At 37.8% G+C, this 17,188-nt stretch overlaps 1 long non-coding RNA gene across 1 annotated transcript; it reads left to right on the forward strand.

Annotated features, from left to right (window-relative positions):
* The first annotated feature begins 918 nt into the window (after window positions 1-918).
* On the forward strand, window positions 919-11,185 carry LOC139628801 (uncharacterized). The gene is made up of 3 exons (XR_011692862.1): window positions 919-1,090; window positions 2,527-2,621; window positions 10,977-11,185. It is a non-coding gene; the product is annotated as an uncharacterized lncRNA (long non-coding RNA).
* Window positions 11,186-17,188: the final 6,003 nt, after the last annotated feature.

Consider the following 17,188-nt stretch of genomic DNA (forward strand, 5'->3'; position numbering starts at 1 on the left):
AGAAAAAAGGAAAACAAAATAAATGCAAGTTGACAGGCAAAGTGGGGGACAGTTAGGCTTAGTGTTATTACCATGACAAAGAGAAAAGAGCACAGTGTCTGCTCCCTGCATGGAGGGTGAAGAGGTTTAAGGACAGAGCAGCAGGAGATGAGGAAGTGGCACACTGAGCTTTGTGTCCGTGTGTGTGTGTGTGTGTGCGAGACACTGTGTGCTTGTATGAGCCTGCGGGTGTGCACGTGTGAATCTATGTGTGCTCTTAGTCTCTCTCCGTTTCCCTCTGTCATGTGTATGTATGCAGTCATAGCTCTTGCAAGGCGTAGCACTTTGTCTGTTCTGATATTAATACTCCGCAACTAGAACATGAACTAGGGAGGCTCGCGGAGGAATTTCACCACTTCTAACGACAGAAATGATTAAGTATGTTTGTTATATGCTCACACAGGGCCTGAAGTGGTGTTACAGATTGAATCAGCTGCAATAGAGACAACTATCAAAGACTGATAACTCCTAAGGGGCCCTTCAGGCATGCAGGAGACTGATTACTCCTCTGCAGGGCAAGAAGTGACATCATCCCTGGCTGGAAGCTGTTAGGTAGAGGACTAGCAGAGTGCATGCTTCATAGACCATCTTCACATGCCTCACACACAAAACCCCACAGCATTAGCATGGAGACCGGTTCGTGTGTCTTTACGCAGTTGGCTGTGCCGCTTTACATCAGCCGACCACATCAAACAGAGGAGGACAGGGTTAATCTCTCCCTATGGTAATGCCCAGAGGTTTGTGCAGAGATGCAACTTTTCAGTCTGCGAGCAATCCTCACTGCCATATCTAATGACATTGCCAGCTGAAGCCCTCTTTTACATTCTCGCTATTCAATATTGAACAGCACTTAATTCATTACGAAACAGCAAAGAAAATAATTGGATCAATCTGCATCAGAGTGTAGTCAGTGAGGAGTTTCAATCCAAAATTAGATTTCCACACAGCATAAATCATAACTGTTGTCAACTGCTGCGTGCATTACAAACAAAACCGCAAGAGGATTCAGCCTTTGTTGTATTTTGCAGGGTTTTGGAGCTTTGAACTTCAAGTAAGTTATGTGAGATGTTTTTTTGAATTAAGCTTAAATATAATTTTACATTCAGATAAAAAAAAACTATATACGAGAACACCTGCAAGTGGAAAAGTGGACGAGTAAAAGCTTAATTAAAAAGTTTGATCTGTTCATCATAATTTTATACACTGTTTTCAATCATGGTAGCTATGGAGCTAAATGCAGTATTCAAAAATCCCCATTACCCAATTACTCCACAAGGGAACACAACTCAGACGCAAACAGACACAATGCTTCTATCTTCATAACATTGTCTTTATCTTCAAGTGTATGTCTCTTGTTTCTTGTCAAGGACCAGAACAGAAACAAGTCTTGGACGTGACTGTATCATCTGTTTCATTTTGTAGATGTGTGTCATTTAATATCTCTTCATGTCAACTTTGAAGTAGCATACGCAAGCTATCTAGCGACTGTATATAAAGTGATGCTGCAGCTGTTTTTCATTACAGCACATGGACGATTAACATTATGTTCATGAGATGGTGCAGTTTTGTAGCGAAGGTTAGCTTCAGCTCGCTAGTTAGCTGAAAACGCTGGTACTCAGTGTGTTGAACAGCAACACTTAACTGTAACTGAGATAAGACACAATTTATATTATTACAACTGTGTTTTACTGTCATTCATTAACTGTTTATACGCCAGCCTCCACTTATTATTGTTGGTGTTATAGTTCACAAACACATCAATAAACACATTTGCTTACAACTAGTGTTATAAACACACACTCACACACAAACACACACAAACCCTGGATCAATCAATACTTTGGACATACATGGGAAATGACTAAATGTTTGCCGAAGTCAGGAAAAAAAAAATATTGAGGAATTGAAAAGTCATAAAAATGTCAACTTATAAGGAAAAATGAAAAGCTTTCTTTTACTTTTAACCAACTAATAAGAGGATAAAGGAAGTATACAGAGATTTAAATTTCCTTTTTTACACTTAATTTTAATTATCTAATCAGCTATAATTTTATTGTTACATTTATTTTGTGATTTTTTGAAAATGTATTTATTCATTTTTAACCTGTCTGTAAATCCATTTACTACATTTTGTCGGTTTGAGGGCTCCATAGAACCTCTTTGATTTAGTCAAATTCACAAATATATATATATTAATTCATATAAGCAGAGCGTGGCCACTTGAACGCAATGCCTTCTCCCTGGGTTATCTATTGTGTTAACTAATGTGGCCGCTGTGCGATAGAGATTTACAGACCCTCATCATAATATTATTATGTTTTCAAAATTAAAATACTATGGTTGTCACCATCTGTGAAACAAATAAACAGGTAATTTATTTTGTCAATTTCTGGATATGATTATCTGATTAGGTATTATGTCTTCTTATCTGATTCAGTTGAGTGCGCTATAGAATGAGATTTGTGTTATTTTCTCTCACTGGCACAGACTTTTTCTGCTGATATTTTCAACTTGTTTGGATTTTCTCGCACTGGGAATTAGCAGAAGCAGCAGGTCCCTCCACACCGTGATGCCCCAGACAGGTAGGTTATGTTTTTCTAAACTCTTGTTTTTGAGCACCATACAGTGTGACAAAATTCACTCTAGAAATCCACAGTAAGTGATCTGCAGAAAGTAAGTAAGAGCAGCAGCAGCACAGCTTCACAATTTTGCAGCAACACAGCACAGTTTTACTTTTTGAGACTGATGCACCAAATATTTTATTGTATACAATAAACTGAGCACCTAGGGCTGCTTCTGCCCTGATTATATAGCAAACACCAAGAGTTACAGGACACCTATTAAAGGAATTATATTATTGTGAAAAAGACAGGTGGTGACAACATGCAGGGATACAGATTTTTATATAGGGGTCTGCACTCACAGCGGTTAGATAGACCACCACAGTTATCTTAACAAGAGACCTGACACTAATGCAAGTCAATTGGACAATGTCGTTGCTGTGTTATAGGCCCCTAGTGATCATGTTTCAGCTCAAGTTTACTCCTTGACTTGCTAAATGATGTTAAGTGGCGTTGTGCACATTGCACCTTAGCATCCCAACACAGTTTACACCACTGACAGTTGTATCTCTAAGTGCCCAAATGTTTGTCCAAACACAGGATGATGGGAGGGACAAACTAGAGGGTGTGAACCGACAAATACGTTGTGCCATTATCAGCATGACATGTAACACAGTGGTGGCATGGTGTGGTGTGAATTATACAGCAGCGAGACATTTAAGAACATAAGCAGGGCAGGGATTATGGCGCAGAGTCCTAGGCTGCCTGAGCGAGAGTGTCAAAAGATATTTCAGTCACAATTATTGTGTTTTTGTTGGCACTGCTAAAAACTCAGGGTTAACCCTCTGGCATATGATTATGTCAATCATGAAGAAATGATTGACACATCCTTTCACTTTTAAGAACAATTAAGATTTTTGCAGATGAGACATTGTGCGGTGTAGTTGGAAAGTCCAGACCGGTAAAAGTTGAATATTGTTTTTTTATATAGTCTGTGACTTAACACCTTGAAATGATTAGCAAATTTTTTTTTTTTTTTTAAATCACTTTTAATTCAGACTTCAAGACCAGGGAAAGACATATCATGATATTACTAATATTTATTATTTCCTCTCAGTGTAATGTCATAAAATTCACTAGCACTACTAACTACAAAATGGCCATACAGTTGAATTAACACCTCTCTAAAACTGTTTAACAAAAAAAAATAACATTATTACCTTCATGATGGAAGGATTTACTGCAGGGATTTTGTATTAGATTGCATTAGTTTTAGCTAGATGTGCCTAATAAACTGGGTGAGTGTATATTTACAGAGTAATCTGCATAAGCTGAAATGTAATGTGATAAAGTGTGGCAGCAAATGTTTTGCTTTTTTTTTTTTTTGTCCTGTGTTATAAGTTTTTTTGTTTTTTTTCTTTTACTATAGATATACAATTTGTCACCACTCTAATTAGCAGATTTGCAGATGGCCACATTTCATTTTTATCAAATTTATGTACTACTGCTATTAATATCACTGTGAAATTTTCTCTGTCAGAGGGGCTTGAAGTGTTGAACTGTTTTACTTGTGACAGAACAGAGGTTATTTTGGCTATTTTTGGAGGGTTTTATTTATTATATAAATGTTAACAAGGACACAAAGGAAGCAGGCACAGAAGAAAAAACATTAACCATCTTCTCATCTTTTTTTATTTTTTTATTTCTTTTTATCTTTTTCATCAAGCAATGTTTAACCTTCATCTGTGGCTCAAAGGAGGTTAAAGAAGAAATATGCACCATCACTGATTGTTCAAGAGGAGACGTTTAGATTTATTATGCAGTTAGAAAATTACAAACTATAAAAAGTCAACATTAAGGAGAAAAAAGTCTGGTGTTCTTTTGGCTTCCCTGTCAGTTTACATTACCTGCAGTCTGTACTCTGAGCCTTACTTTGAACACATGCAGAGAAGCTGCTTGTAACCCTGAGTGACAGGGAGCAGTTTGACTGTGGCCTATATAGAAAAAGTACAAAATCTCAGATCTCACTTTTGAAAGCCTCCCTAAATTTAGGTCTAGCGACCATCCTTCACCCCATAATCAATTTTAAATAGTCAAGCACATCGAACTTGGCACAATTTGCCTTAAATGCAATTGAGGACAGGCTGAGAAATAGATTTCAACTGTTTTGCCAACTTTTTTTTTGTCACCTTTCACTCACACGACAACAGTGAAAAAATTGTGACAGCATCAGTAGCAACAGTGTTCATATTTCTAAAACACACAAATTAATGCTTAACACTTAACCTGCTACTTTTTGAGTAATCATTTTTACACTCCTGTAGCAGTGTTAAATTGAATCAGCATGACATTTCTGGCTATGTAGAGGAATGAATAATTTTTTATTTCCTCTCTCAAGAAGAGAAAGTGCTGTCTCTGTGCTACATTTCTCTGTATTGTTGCCAGTGGATGGGATTTCCATGGAGTCCAAGGTTTCTTCTATTTGATTCTTGGGCATGCATATAAAGAAATGCATATAAAGAAAAGAAATGCATATATGTCGGAGCTGTTAGAGTAGGTTGTTTTCATACGTACAGACTTATCACAGAAGCATATACTACTGCTGCAGCAAAGAGAGATCTTAAAAAAACTAAACTCATATTATTTACTGTATATCCATACAGATATGTATATACATTTTACTGAGAATACTCTTTTATTACTTAAACAAATGTGTGTGTGTCTCTCTCTCTCTCTCTCTCTCTCACACACACACACACACACGCACACACACAGACACATATATAAATAGATATGTATCTACATGTATGTATATATAATACATACAGAATGAATATAGCTGATGATGCCTGTACGAGGAATGAATAATAAAAAATTTAGATCACAAAGCAGCCTCATCATGCACTGAGTGGTTTTTTCAGCGAAACCCCTCTTGACTTTCAGACATTTACACTCATTCAACCTGAACAAGCACAGCCATCTATCCTGACTGCTATTTTATTATTTCTATGTCCATCAGGTCCAGAATTGCTTGATGTATTCATGTAGTCAATGTAAAAAACTTAAAAAAAAAAAATTCTACATTTACACCTACATTTCCTATAACTAAATTGTCCATTAAATTAGATCTGACTAATCTCTTGATAATCTCCTTGATTAATTAATTAATAATTTACTCAATAAAGCTTCAGAAAACAGTGAAATATGTCCATCTCAGTTTCCCTGTGCCCAAGCGGACAACTTTAAATGTCTTGTTTTGTCTTCACCAACAGAAACAAACAAAACTCAAAGATATTCAGTTCATAATGATATAAAACAGAGAAAAGCAGAAAAACTGGAGAAGCTGGAGCCAGAGAACAGACCAGCCTCAAAATGATTGATCAATCATTGAAATAGCTGTTGATCAATTTCCTATCGATCAACTAATCATAGCAGCTCTAAATGAAACGGTTTAGTAATTGTGACTTAACATATATTGAATATTCATTAGAAAAACATTCCAGTACAAGACTTGTTGGAATATTGGCTGAAGATTGGCAGAGTTTTGCAATACAGGCAACAGCACGTCAGACAAAGGCGGAAGTTGGGATGCTGCTTGGCGGGAGATTCTCTATTTCTGCTGCTATTATAGACAAATTAGATACGCTGCAGGCCTACTTCTTCCCCCTATGGATATGACCTGCATGGCGTAATTTAGGAAACATGCAGTGGACGGCATAAATGATCCACCTTCCCTCGTAATCCTTCTAGCTGAAGATCTGCAGTACAGTCTGCCCTCATACACAGTTTCTATTCAGAGCCACTGTGGCTATTGTTCATTGATTAATGGAGGTTTTCCTTTAATCCACTGAAGAAGACATTCTAGCAGCTCGCTTATAATAAGACTGGCTGTGTAAACTTTATTTTATTTCATTTCAACTGCATTCCAAAGATACAAATCTTTTCAAGAGATATACTGGATCTTATACTAACAACTCTTTCACCTGCTTGCCATAAATCTAATAGGGCTAGTTTTTGATTTAAAGAATGAAAAGTAGTGAATGGAAGGAACAGATATCACACTAAGCAGAGCTCATTATTGTGCGGCTCTGTATTTCTCAGGAGATAAATCCAACAGGGTGGTTGCTCTGGCTAATAACTATTTTAAGTCCCAATAAAGCCCAAACATCTGATATGACTTAGGAAGCTGATAGAGGCTTGGCAAGAGGGGGCTTGCACAAAATGCTGGAACCCTTTTGTCAGAGTCATCCTGCTACAAATTCCCCACAGACATACATAATCACCTTTCCCCCATTCTATTTATTTATGTCTTATTAATGTTTGCGCATAGCACCAATGCCAAATCACTCACTCTGCAGGCACTGATTTATCAAAGGTAAATATGGCAGAGAGCAATTTCCACTCCTCTGCCAACATCTTCATCAATCAAAGCTTTTATTACCTGGATTTGATAATAGGGAAAATGTGGGAATAGTTTCATTTCTGGCATATTTCCATTACATTTGGCTACGCTGTCTTTTTAAGCAAATAAACATGTGTTCTACTCTGTTTGCTAATTACTTCAATTGCACCAAGTTAACCTTGAGAGCAACACACTAGAAAGCACTCCAAACACTAGATCGCAAGGAAATTCTTTGCACATGGTGAACAACACAGGCCAATGCTATACACTGCACAAAGTCGTCTTTGATAAAAACATTTCTAAGATCATTTTTCACACTCAATGGCTATTCATTAAGGTAATTAAATTCTCATTTAATTATTTTTTGAGGATGCTTTAGGAGCCCATCTGCTGCCAAGGTGTTTGGCCACATTTACTTGTAATTTGGCATTACTGACAACAAATTGGGTGGCAACAGCAAAAGCTTTTTTTTTTTTTCTTTTCTTTTTTTTTTCAGTTGAAGTTTCAGTGTGTTTCAGGATGTGCTACTACCAAAAAAAGGAAAACATTAAAAGGGCAAATTAGTTGTTGTCAGTAATGTGTTGTATACATCTACAAACAATTGATGACCTTCTGCTCCTTAAGTCTTGTATTTAAGTAAGATCACGTCACATCTGCTGCTAACGCAGCCTCCACAAACCAATGGAAATGCCTCCTCCTTTGTCTTTTGTCTGTGTATGAATCCGTTGTAGACAGCCCTTACATGAGCCACAGGTAATTCTGCAACGGGGCACACTTGTCCTAGTAGGAGGCTGCACACACATTATCAGCCCTAATCCTCTTATTTCCTTTCTCCTTTTAAAAATGTGTCTTTCCTCTCGACCTCATCAGAGGAGGTAGTATTTCTATACTACACGCCGTCTGGCAGCTGCTTTAAGCTCACACTTCATTTTGTGGGGGCTCCATGAACCTCAAGGTCCAGAGAAACACAAATAACACATGCTGCCGAAAATATATGATATCTTTTTCCATGTGCTGCTCATCTGAACTATAGGCTGAATTACAAAAAAGATCTGGCTGACAGAGAATGCTTTGAAGCTTTTAGTCATACCCAAATGTGCTGGTTTTCCTCTCATGCGCCTCGTCAAGGTTTCTCCCTCGTGCGTCTGGATCGTAGATGCTGAGAGAGGACCTGGTACAAAGAGAATTGCAGATCAACTTCAGCTTGACAGTAGATGAATACAGTTGAGCACAAAGAGCCTAAACAGCGTAACCTGCACCTCAACATAAGAAGGAAGCACATTTCATTTAGCATGCAATGTGCAGAGAGGAAATTATGCTCCTACATAACAACTATTTTCTAAAATTTCCTTTGGTTTCTTTGGTATTATCTTTAAAAAAAACAACAATACTTTGCTGATTCATAACTGGGGCACATCCTCATTGGTTGCAATAACTGGGAACAGTTATGAGAATATCATTAGACACAGTACAACATTCATCCGTGAGTCTACAGACTATGAATCGGAGGCACATGGCCGTGGTTTGCAGTACAAAGCAGGCAGACAAGGCTTTGCAGAATTAAGCAACACTGAGGGTGCTGCTGTGATTGTCCTTGCCAGACATGATGGTTCCAGTATCTCGTAAACAGACACCCCCTCCCCTCTTCACTTTTCATGCATCGGACAATCCACAAGCCCAGTCAGCAACAGTTCTGAGGACAAAAAAGGAGCTCATTAAGGCCGAGATCGAGGGAGGTTAGCAGCAAGTGAACGGGGGGATCGCAAAACAAGCAAATAATAGCACAGTACGGCATTCAGATACAGGAACCACATGATGTTGGAGACAAGCCTAAAATGGCTGTGATTTTTTTTTTTTTTCGTTCCCAGACACAGCTGTGTCACTTTGTGCAACTCGGGTGACTTTTTGATGGCAAAAAAAAATCTATTTTTGCCACCTCATGTTTATTTACACAGGAAGAAATGTGGACTGACCTAATTTCTCTCTCACTTAGCATTGTGCAAAAAATTTTTTACAAGCAACACTAAAATACGGCAATAAGGCTCAAATCGTTCCATGACCATGTGCATGGATGTGATTAGACCATTAGCTCAGTGTAGATGTAACTCTCAATTTACTCCAGTCAGGTGCAGGCTGCATTAACGCTGAGCAGATGTTCTCATCAGTTCAAACTCCACATGTGTTAAGTCTTTGTGAATGATACGGGCAATTTAACAGCCAGAATTTAGATGTTATGAATAATGAGTCGAACATTTTTAATTCTCACACTTAGCGTTGACATTTTGTGTTTGCGTTAGTAGAATTATTAAAAGTTACCTTAGGATAATTAGATTTAAGAAGGGAAATTGTTACTGACATTACATCAGTAGACACGTAGTTCCAAACATAGTTTCATTTGCTTGTTTAACTTTAACATATTTTTGTTGAAATTTTTTTTTTTTTTTTAATCAGCACTAATCAGGAGGAACTATGTGCACAACAAATATATTACTCAGTCTTTCACTGATACAGTCTGGTAGTGGAAAGTAGCTCAGCACTGTATTTAAGTACAGTTTTGAGATACTCAAACTTTAATTGAGTATTTCTACATACTACAACTACTCAGCTCTTGTTTCAGGTTAAGATTCAGATGATAAAAACAAAATATAATTAACAATTGTGACAAATAGGTTATTATGTATTATTATAGATAATAAGTATATAAAGTAGTTAAAATTAGCCTCACATTTAAAGTGATGCTTACATATTAATGCATCAGTAGTTATAATCCAGTTACATAATACATATCTAACAGGGGTCATTCTGCATAATGAAAAGTTTTACTTTTGGTATTTTTGGTTATTTTTCAGCTGATACTTCTGTACATAAGTATAATTTTGAACAAATTATTTTTGCTTCTAACAGTTTTTCTACACTGTTGTTATTTTTACTTAAGCAAAAGACCTGAAAACATCTGCCACAACTGAAACAGTCACATAAACAAGTACACTCCAAAAGACTGCAGCCACACACACACACACACACACACACACACACACACACACACACAATCCAGTTTATGCAACTGCCAATACAACTTACAAATTACAGTGTGTGGGATAGGATGTCACATTTCACTCCCTGTCTTTGAGGAAAAAAATAACTCCCTCTGTATTTGCCTTGGAGATATGTTTTTTTAAAAACCACTTAGTGTGTAACAGACAGATGTAAGCTGTTAATAGCAGATTTTGAGGAAAAGACTGGAAAGAAGACTTAAATAAGCAAGATGATATGGGCAGCAATATGAAAACTGATACAACCATCACATGTCTGGCAAATTTAATAAAACAAGAAGCAAAAACTAACTCTGTGGCTGATAACAACGGCAAGAGCAAATGTGTAGCTGCACAAAAACCCATCAGCCGTTGTCACAGATGAGCTGCAGTAAAGGGAGTCTGGTCTGCTGCAGGCTGGATGTACTTAATAAAATAGCCGCTGTGTGAGAGAAATCTAGGCCAGAGCAGTTTTTCTGTTTACCGCTGTTTACCCCCACCATGCACTCTGAGGAGTTTCTGGGGAAAACAGGTGCAAAATCCTGTTCCACCTTATCAAAAATTAGCACTGTTCTTGTCCTCTCCGCGTTCCAGACACGTTGCCATCAATGAAGTCAACTTCCTCTCTGTCATGCTTTAATTACCCACATAAACAGTTTTAATCAAATCTGCAAAACTTCAATGCATTTTTTCTCCCCCAGATGCTTCACACCTGCTCTTGCCTCCATTTTCTGTTTTCTGATTTCCTTTACATGTCAGCTGTGTCTCTCTATTCTTCTTCATCTGCTTGCCTATTTTATTCTTCTTCTGTTTTCTTTTATTCTCCCTTTGTGCTCTTGACGATGCTGCAAATCAGTAAACTCGCTTGAAACAAGTTAGGAAAAGGGGGGGAAAAATGTGATTATGTGGATCTGACTTTTTTCCTTCTCCCCTGCAAATAAGAGAAAACCAGAGGAAGAGGAATACACCTAGTGCACTGAAGACATTACCAGGAAAATGAAGGACCTATTTCACAGACATGGATTAAACTAATCCTGGTCTAATACACTGAAAAGGAGAACTTTGGCTGTCTGTCTGTGAAACCAATCCTTAAATCTCATTGAATTTAAAATGTCTGATATTTCTGCTTTACACTGTGCTGTATTACACAATATGGGAGACCTATCAGTGCAGATGCTTTATTAATAGCAGAGAGCTGGGTCGTATAAGCTTCCATGCTGATTCCCATAAACATGTCTACGAGTGATTTGAAGAGCAGAAGATTTATGTTAAACAATAAACTGTGACAGTTCTTGAACGTACTGTGTGTATGGTTTGCTTTCCCCAAAATCAAAGAATGTTCTCTCTTTCTGATTTTTTCTTTTCCCCTTCTCTCACCACTTTCATTTGCTTAATATATTAATCTATTCCCTTTTATCCATTTCAGACTATATCAAACCTTTGCTGTATCTCTGCAGTGGCGGCCTATACAATTCCGTGTCGCCACAGTGTGATTTCTGGCAGAAGACAGAGAATTAATTGCTAAATTGTGATGTTCCTGTCCAATGTGTTTTCTTTTACATTTAACTGACACTCCTGCACTGAGGGAGTTACAATAAAAGCTGCAAATAGTCTTCAAATTGTCATCTCGCTCTCCGTCTTCGCTTTTACGCTGAAGATATTTCCAGGCTACCCACAATGGCGAATGTTACAATTGTGTTAATTATTCATGATTACATGATCTCAAATGCATTTTGCCCCCTAAACACAGCTGAGTGTGTATGTATGCAGCTAATGTTGAGTCTGGCAGAATGTAAAATATTTAGGTGTACAAGAACCTTTATGATTATAGGACCTCTGCACAAGACAATACTACAGCAGGAAAATGATCAATGATGATCGCTGTGCTGGATATGAATAATATTTGCATTGCTGCCATTATTGAGCCAAGCCAGAGATTCTGTGCTCATCTGTCCTTGACTCAAGTGTTACCTTAATGCTGCATGTCTTGAATTCTTTGATGTGAGAACATTGCCCCCTGCTGATTCCCTTGTGAACTCTAACAGAGGCCTCCCTACGCTGTGCTGACTGACAGAAGACATGTGGGATGGGGTCATGCAAATGCTACAGAACATTTTTGTTTTTTCTACTCTCATGTCACCCGAGACTCATTTCTCTGTGAGTTTCATCCGCAGCAGTAAACGTGTCACAGTCTGGTATTTGTTTGGACCTCACAAACCAAAGTGGTTGAAGAAATCACACGGAATAAAGTTTGAGTGGTCTAAATAATTCACACATATGCCAAATAAATATTCAATATATAACTAACATACTAATTGATTTAGAGCATCCGGGCAGCACTTATTCTCAGTGCAGCATGAAAACCTGTCTTCATATCTTAAATATTTCTCTACAGTATTAAATATTGATGACTGAATAAAAAATCAAAGTTCAAATTTGAGAAGAAACCTCTTTAAGTGTATTTTATTTAATTTAACACAAGAATACTGAGTTAAATTTTGTCACCAACTGTCATCAGATTTTGAATCAAATGTTATTGAATCCTGATTGGTTAACTGCAGTACATGACATTCCCTTTTTCCAACTGAGTTTCTATCTGTGTTTCATTTTGTTTTACCTAAATAAGTAGTCTATTAATCAACTATCAGACGATTATCAAAATAGTTGCAGATTCATTTTCTATCTATCAGCAATTCAATTAATCGACTAATCATTGCAGCTTTACTTTTTTTTATGATGATCAATACAAATACTTAGATTGAGGAGTTGATATTTCTATAAGCTGACTTACAGCTTCTTGTCCAGCCATTTATCTCAGTCATGGATGTAGCTAGGTAACTTGCTATCTAGCTTTATAGGAAGATGACATAGCCACTCTTATTTCCGCCTCCAAAGCTCTAATTTTTCCTGCCAATTGTTTTCCAATTAATCACTCAATCTGTTAGTCTTTAAAACATTTTAAAAACATGCCAATCGCAATTTCCAAGAGCCCAAAGTGACTTCATCAAATGTCTTACTTTATCCAAACCAGAACCCAAAGATATTCAGTTTACTTTTAATGTAAGACAAGCAAAAGCAACAAAACTTCATATCTGAGAATCTGTAACCAACAATCATTTGGCAGTTCCGCTTGAAAAATGACTTCAAAGATTAACAGAATATCAAAATAGCTGCTGATTAATTTTCTGACAATCAGCTGACTGATTAATTGACTAATTGTTGCAGCTCTGACTGATTGGTCGAACTGGTGGAAATAGCTGCCAGCACACACAGCAACACGAATGTTTGAATCGATAAACAAATCAGTGATTCAGAGGTCTGAACCCAGGCTACAGACAAACTGTTTTAACTTTAGTAGAAACTTGTGTGTTCATGCTGGACTCCATTTCTCACAGCAAGACATCAATTAAGAACATTGATTTGAGGACTTTGATCAAGACAGGATCAAGAATAAATTGAAGACAGAGCTTGTGCTTTCCTGTAAATTACGTTTGTTTCCCGATAAAGCATCAGATAGCAGCTGTCAGAGATAAAGTTCGTAGGTTCAAGCATGTGTGACAGTTCTACATACCATGTGGATCCTGTTTCATCTGTCAGACAGGAAAACATGTATTTCATGATGAAATTGTCACGTCTGCTAGTTGAGTCATCCAACATAATGGCTGAAAGATCCAAAATAAACGGTAAAATTTCCTGGTGAGAGAAATTGGTATTCTACCAGCACCCCTGCTTCCAACTGATGATAATCTGTATTCACACAGTCTGCCATGTTAGATGAAAGCCTTCAATTAGCAGTCAATTCTATTCAGTATTTCCTATCATGCCAACACTATTTACATTTGTTGTCAGCACCCAAGGCAGCTCCCTGCCTGACAGTTGCAGGATTCGCTCCTGGTGAGAATATGAGTAGCCCCGCTGTGAACAAAGTGCAAAAACAAGTGTTTTGTAGTAATCAGAGTCATGGGTTTCTAATGCCTGATGCTCCCTACCTCGTGGCTGTAGATGTGAGGAGCCATAAGTTGAAGTGTCATCCTTTCAGTCTTAACCCCCGGATGAAACTGAGATTCCAGCAAAGAGATGAAACACCTCTGTTGCTTTGATTTGCAGCTTCATGCTGGCGGGGGTCCGCGCAGGCCCTCAGCATGATGCTTGTCCCCTCACCAGGTGTTCCTTGTGAAGACAAGCCAATGATTGAATTTCTCTCTGTTATACCTACATGACACAGGTGAATTCACAGCAAATGTATTCAAAACGATACAGTAACCGCTTCCCAGTTTAATTCACTTAAATAACATGGCAGGCACATAAGTCTGGGTAAGCTATGATAATGTTAGCTTTGTATTCGTGTGGGTGGCATCATGCTTTTATTGTGAACTGACAAGCATCGCCTTGAGAAATTCTTTTCTGAGGATAATAAAGCATCAGCAGTTGGCCTCATCTCTTGCAATTCAATAACCAAACTCACACTGAGATGCTGAGGAGCATCTCAATTCCTTTTTGTGTTTGTAAATTGGCCCAGTGTGGCGATTTTCATTCAGTGTCATTATTATTAGTATTGTACTGTGATAGTGGGGGGGGGGGGGGGGGGGGGGGGCGGGGGGGGGGGGCGGGGGGGCAGGCAAATAAAGGAACATATTTTCAAAGCCATGAGCAGGCCAGTGGGAGTCCTTTTTCAATGAAAAAGAGCTAAAGGCCAGTCTGCAGCAACCCCACGTCTACTCAGCCCATGTGTCTTGCTGGGTCAGCCCAATAGCGCTCCAGGTCAGCTGGATTTCTGGCGGACCCCTGCTGGAAGAGGTGAATTGAAACAAAAACTTAAATCCTGTTTCATAAAAATGTGGTGCATTCATGACAGTATGCAAACACCAAAACAAACTGGCTGAAAGATGACAAAGGTCTGAGGGTTAACCTGTAAATATAACAATATATAGGCGACAAAGGTGAAAACTAGAGCTGCAATGATTGGTCAGCAACAGCAACAGAACCAATTTAATGTCTAGGTTGTTTATCTATCAAAATGCCAAACATCTCCTGTTTCAACCTTCTAAAAAGTGAGGATTTGCTGCTTTTCTCTGTTTTATATCATGCTAAACTGAATATGTTTGGGTTTATATATAGCCATTTATAGCCATTTTTAATATCAACTGACAAATAATCAGATTCATTGATTGATAAGGAAAATGATTATTTGTTGCAGCCCTTATACAAATGGCTCTGATTAATGTGGTTGGCATCACTAACATCAACAAAGATATTTTCTAATTTCAATATGCATCGCAAATATGCATCAAAGTGATGTTCAGAAGAACGAGCAGTTTCGCTCTTTGTCTTGTATTAACTGAGATCAAACTCTCACTCACTATTTTTACTTCAAGTCATTAATTTAAACAGAAAGTTGTAAAATGATAACATAATGAGATCATATCATCATAATATCACTGAGCTAAAAGTCCATAGATGATAAGACTGAGCACATAAGCAAATACTATACATATAAAAAAGTGAAAAGGTATAGCATCAATGAAATTAGCTTCATGATTAAGAAAAAAAAACCTATTCGGTTAGGGCAAAATCACTAAACACACCCAGATGGATGCATTTAGGAGAAGCCCAAAAAAAACACCAAAAAAGATTAGCTGTAACCCAAACAGTGGGAATCTGTTGACATACGGACTGACAGTGAGTTATTTGGCTATATTAGGCAACTGTCAGACTGATTCTTTCTCAGGCACAGTCAGGTTGAGCTTGGCACCAGTAAAGTATTTTGCATTTTTTTCCACTTAGTTTCAGATGCTCAATGTTGGAGGAAGCATTCAGATACTTTACTTAAGTAAAAAAAATAATACTACACTAAAAACACTCCAATACAAGTGAAAGTCCTACACTGAAAATATTACCTAAGTAGGTATCATCAGATTTTTTTTTTTTTTTATAAAAGATCACTTATCAGAATCATTTTTTGCTTATCAGTAAATCGGATAATTGTCTAATCATTTCAGCTCTAATTTTGTATACAACCCCATTTCCCAAAAAGTTGGGACACTATGTAAAATGTAAATAAAAACATGATACGATGATTTGCAAATCATGGAAACCCATATTTAATTGAAAATAGAACAAAGACAATGTATCAAATGTTGAAATGCTGACATTTTTTTGTTTTATGAAAAATAAATGCTCAAATTGAAATTTGATGACAGCAACACGTTTCAAAAAAGTTGGGATAGGGGCATGTCTACCACTGTGTTGAATCACTTCTTCTTTTAACAACACTCTGTAAATGTTTGGGGACTGAGGAGATCAGTTGCTGGAGTTTTGAAAGGGAAATGTTGTCCCATTCTTGTCTGATTGGGATTTCAACTGCTCAACAGTTTGAGGTCTCCTTTGTTGTATTTTTTATTTCATGATGTGCCAAATGTTTTCAATGGGTCACAGGTCTGGACTGCAGGCAGACCAGACCGTCCAGACTCTTCTACTACGGAGCCATGCTGTTGTAATACGTGCAGACAGTGGTTTGGCATTGTCTTGCTGAATATGCAAGGCCCTCTCTGAAAAAGACGTTGTCTGGATGGCAGCATATGTTGCTCCAAAACCTGTATATATCATTCAGCATCAATGGTGCCTTCCCAGATGTGCAAACTAGCCGAGCCATGGGCACTAATGCACCCCCATACCATCATGGATGCTGGCTTTTGAACTGTGCAAAGATAAGAAGCTGGATGGTCCCTATCCTCTTTAGCCTGGAGGATGCGGTAACCATGATTTCCAAAAAACAATTTGAAATTTTGATTAATCAGACCACAGGACAGTTTTCCATTTCACCTCAGACCATCTTAAATGAGCTCACGCCCAGAGAAGTAGGTGACATTTCTGGATGATGTTTAGATATAGTTGCATGGTAGAGTTTCAACCTGCATTTGAGGATGCAGCAAAGAACTGTGATCACAGACAATGGTTTTCGGAAGTGTTTCTGAGCCTATGCAGTGATTTCCACTATAGAATCATGTCTAGAATCATGTCCGTTATTAATGCAGTGACTGAGGACCCAAAGATCACAGCCATCCAATATTGGTTTTTCGGCCCTTGCATACAGAGATTTCTCTGGATTTTCTGAATCTTTTAATGATATTACAAACCGTAGGTGATGAAATGAC

This window comes from Trachinotus anak, unplaced genomic scaffold (assembly GCF_046630095.1).
Source record: "Trachinotus anak isolate AG129_WGS33_773 ecotype Australia unplaced genomic scaffold, CSIRO_AGI_Tana_v1 ptg000012l, whole genome shotgun sequence".
Lineage (NCBI taxonomy): Eukaryota > Metazoa > Chordata > Actinopteri > Carangiformes > Carangidae > Trachinotus > Trachinotus anak.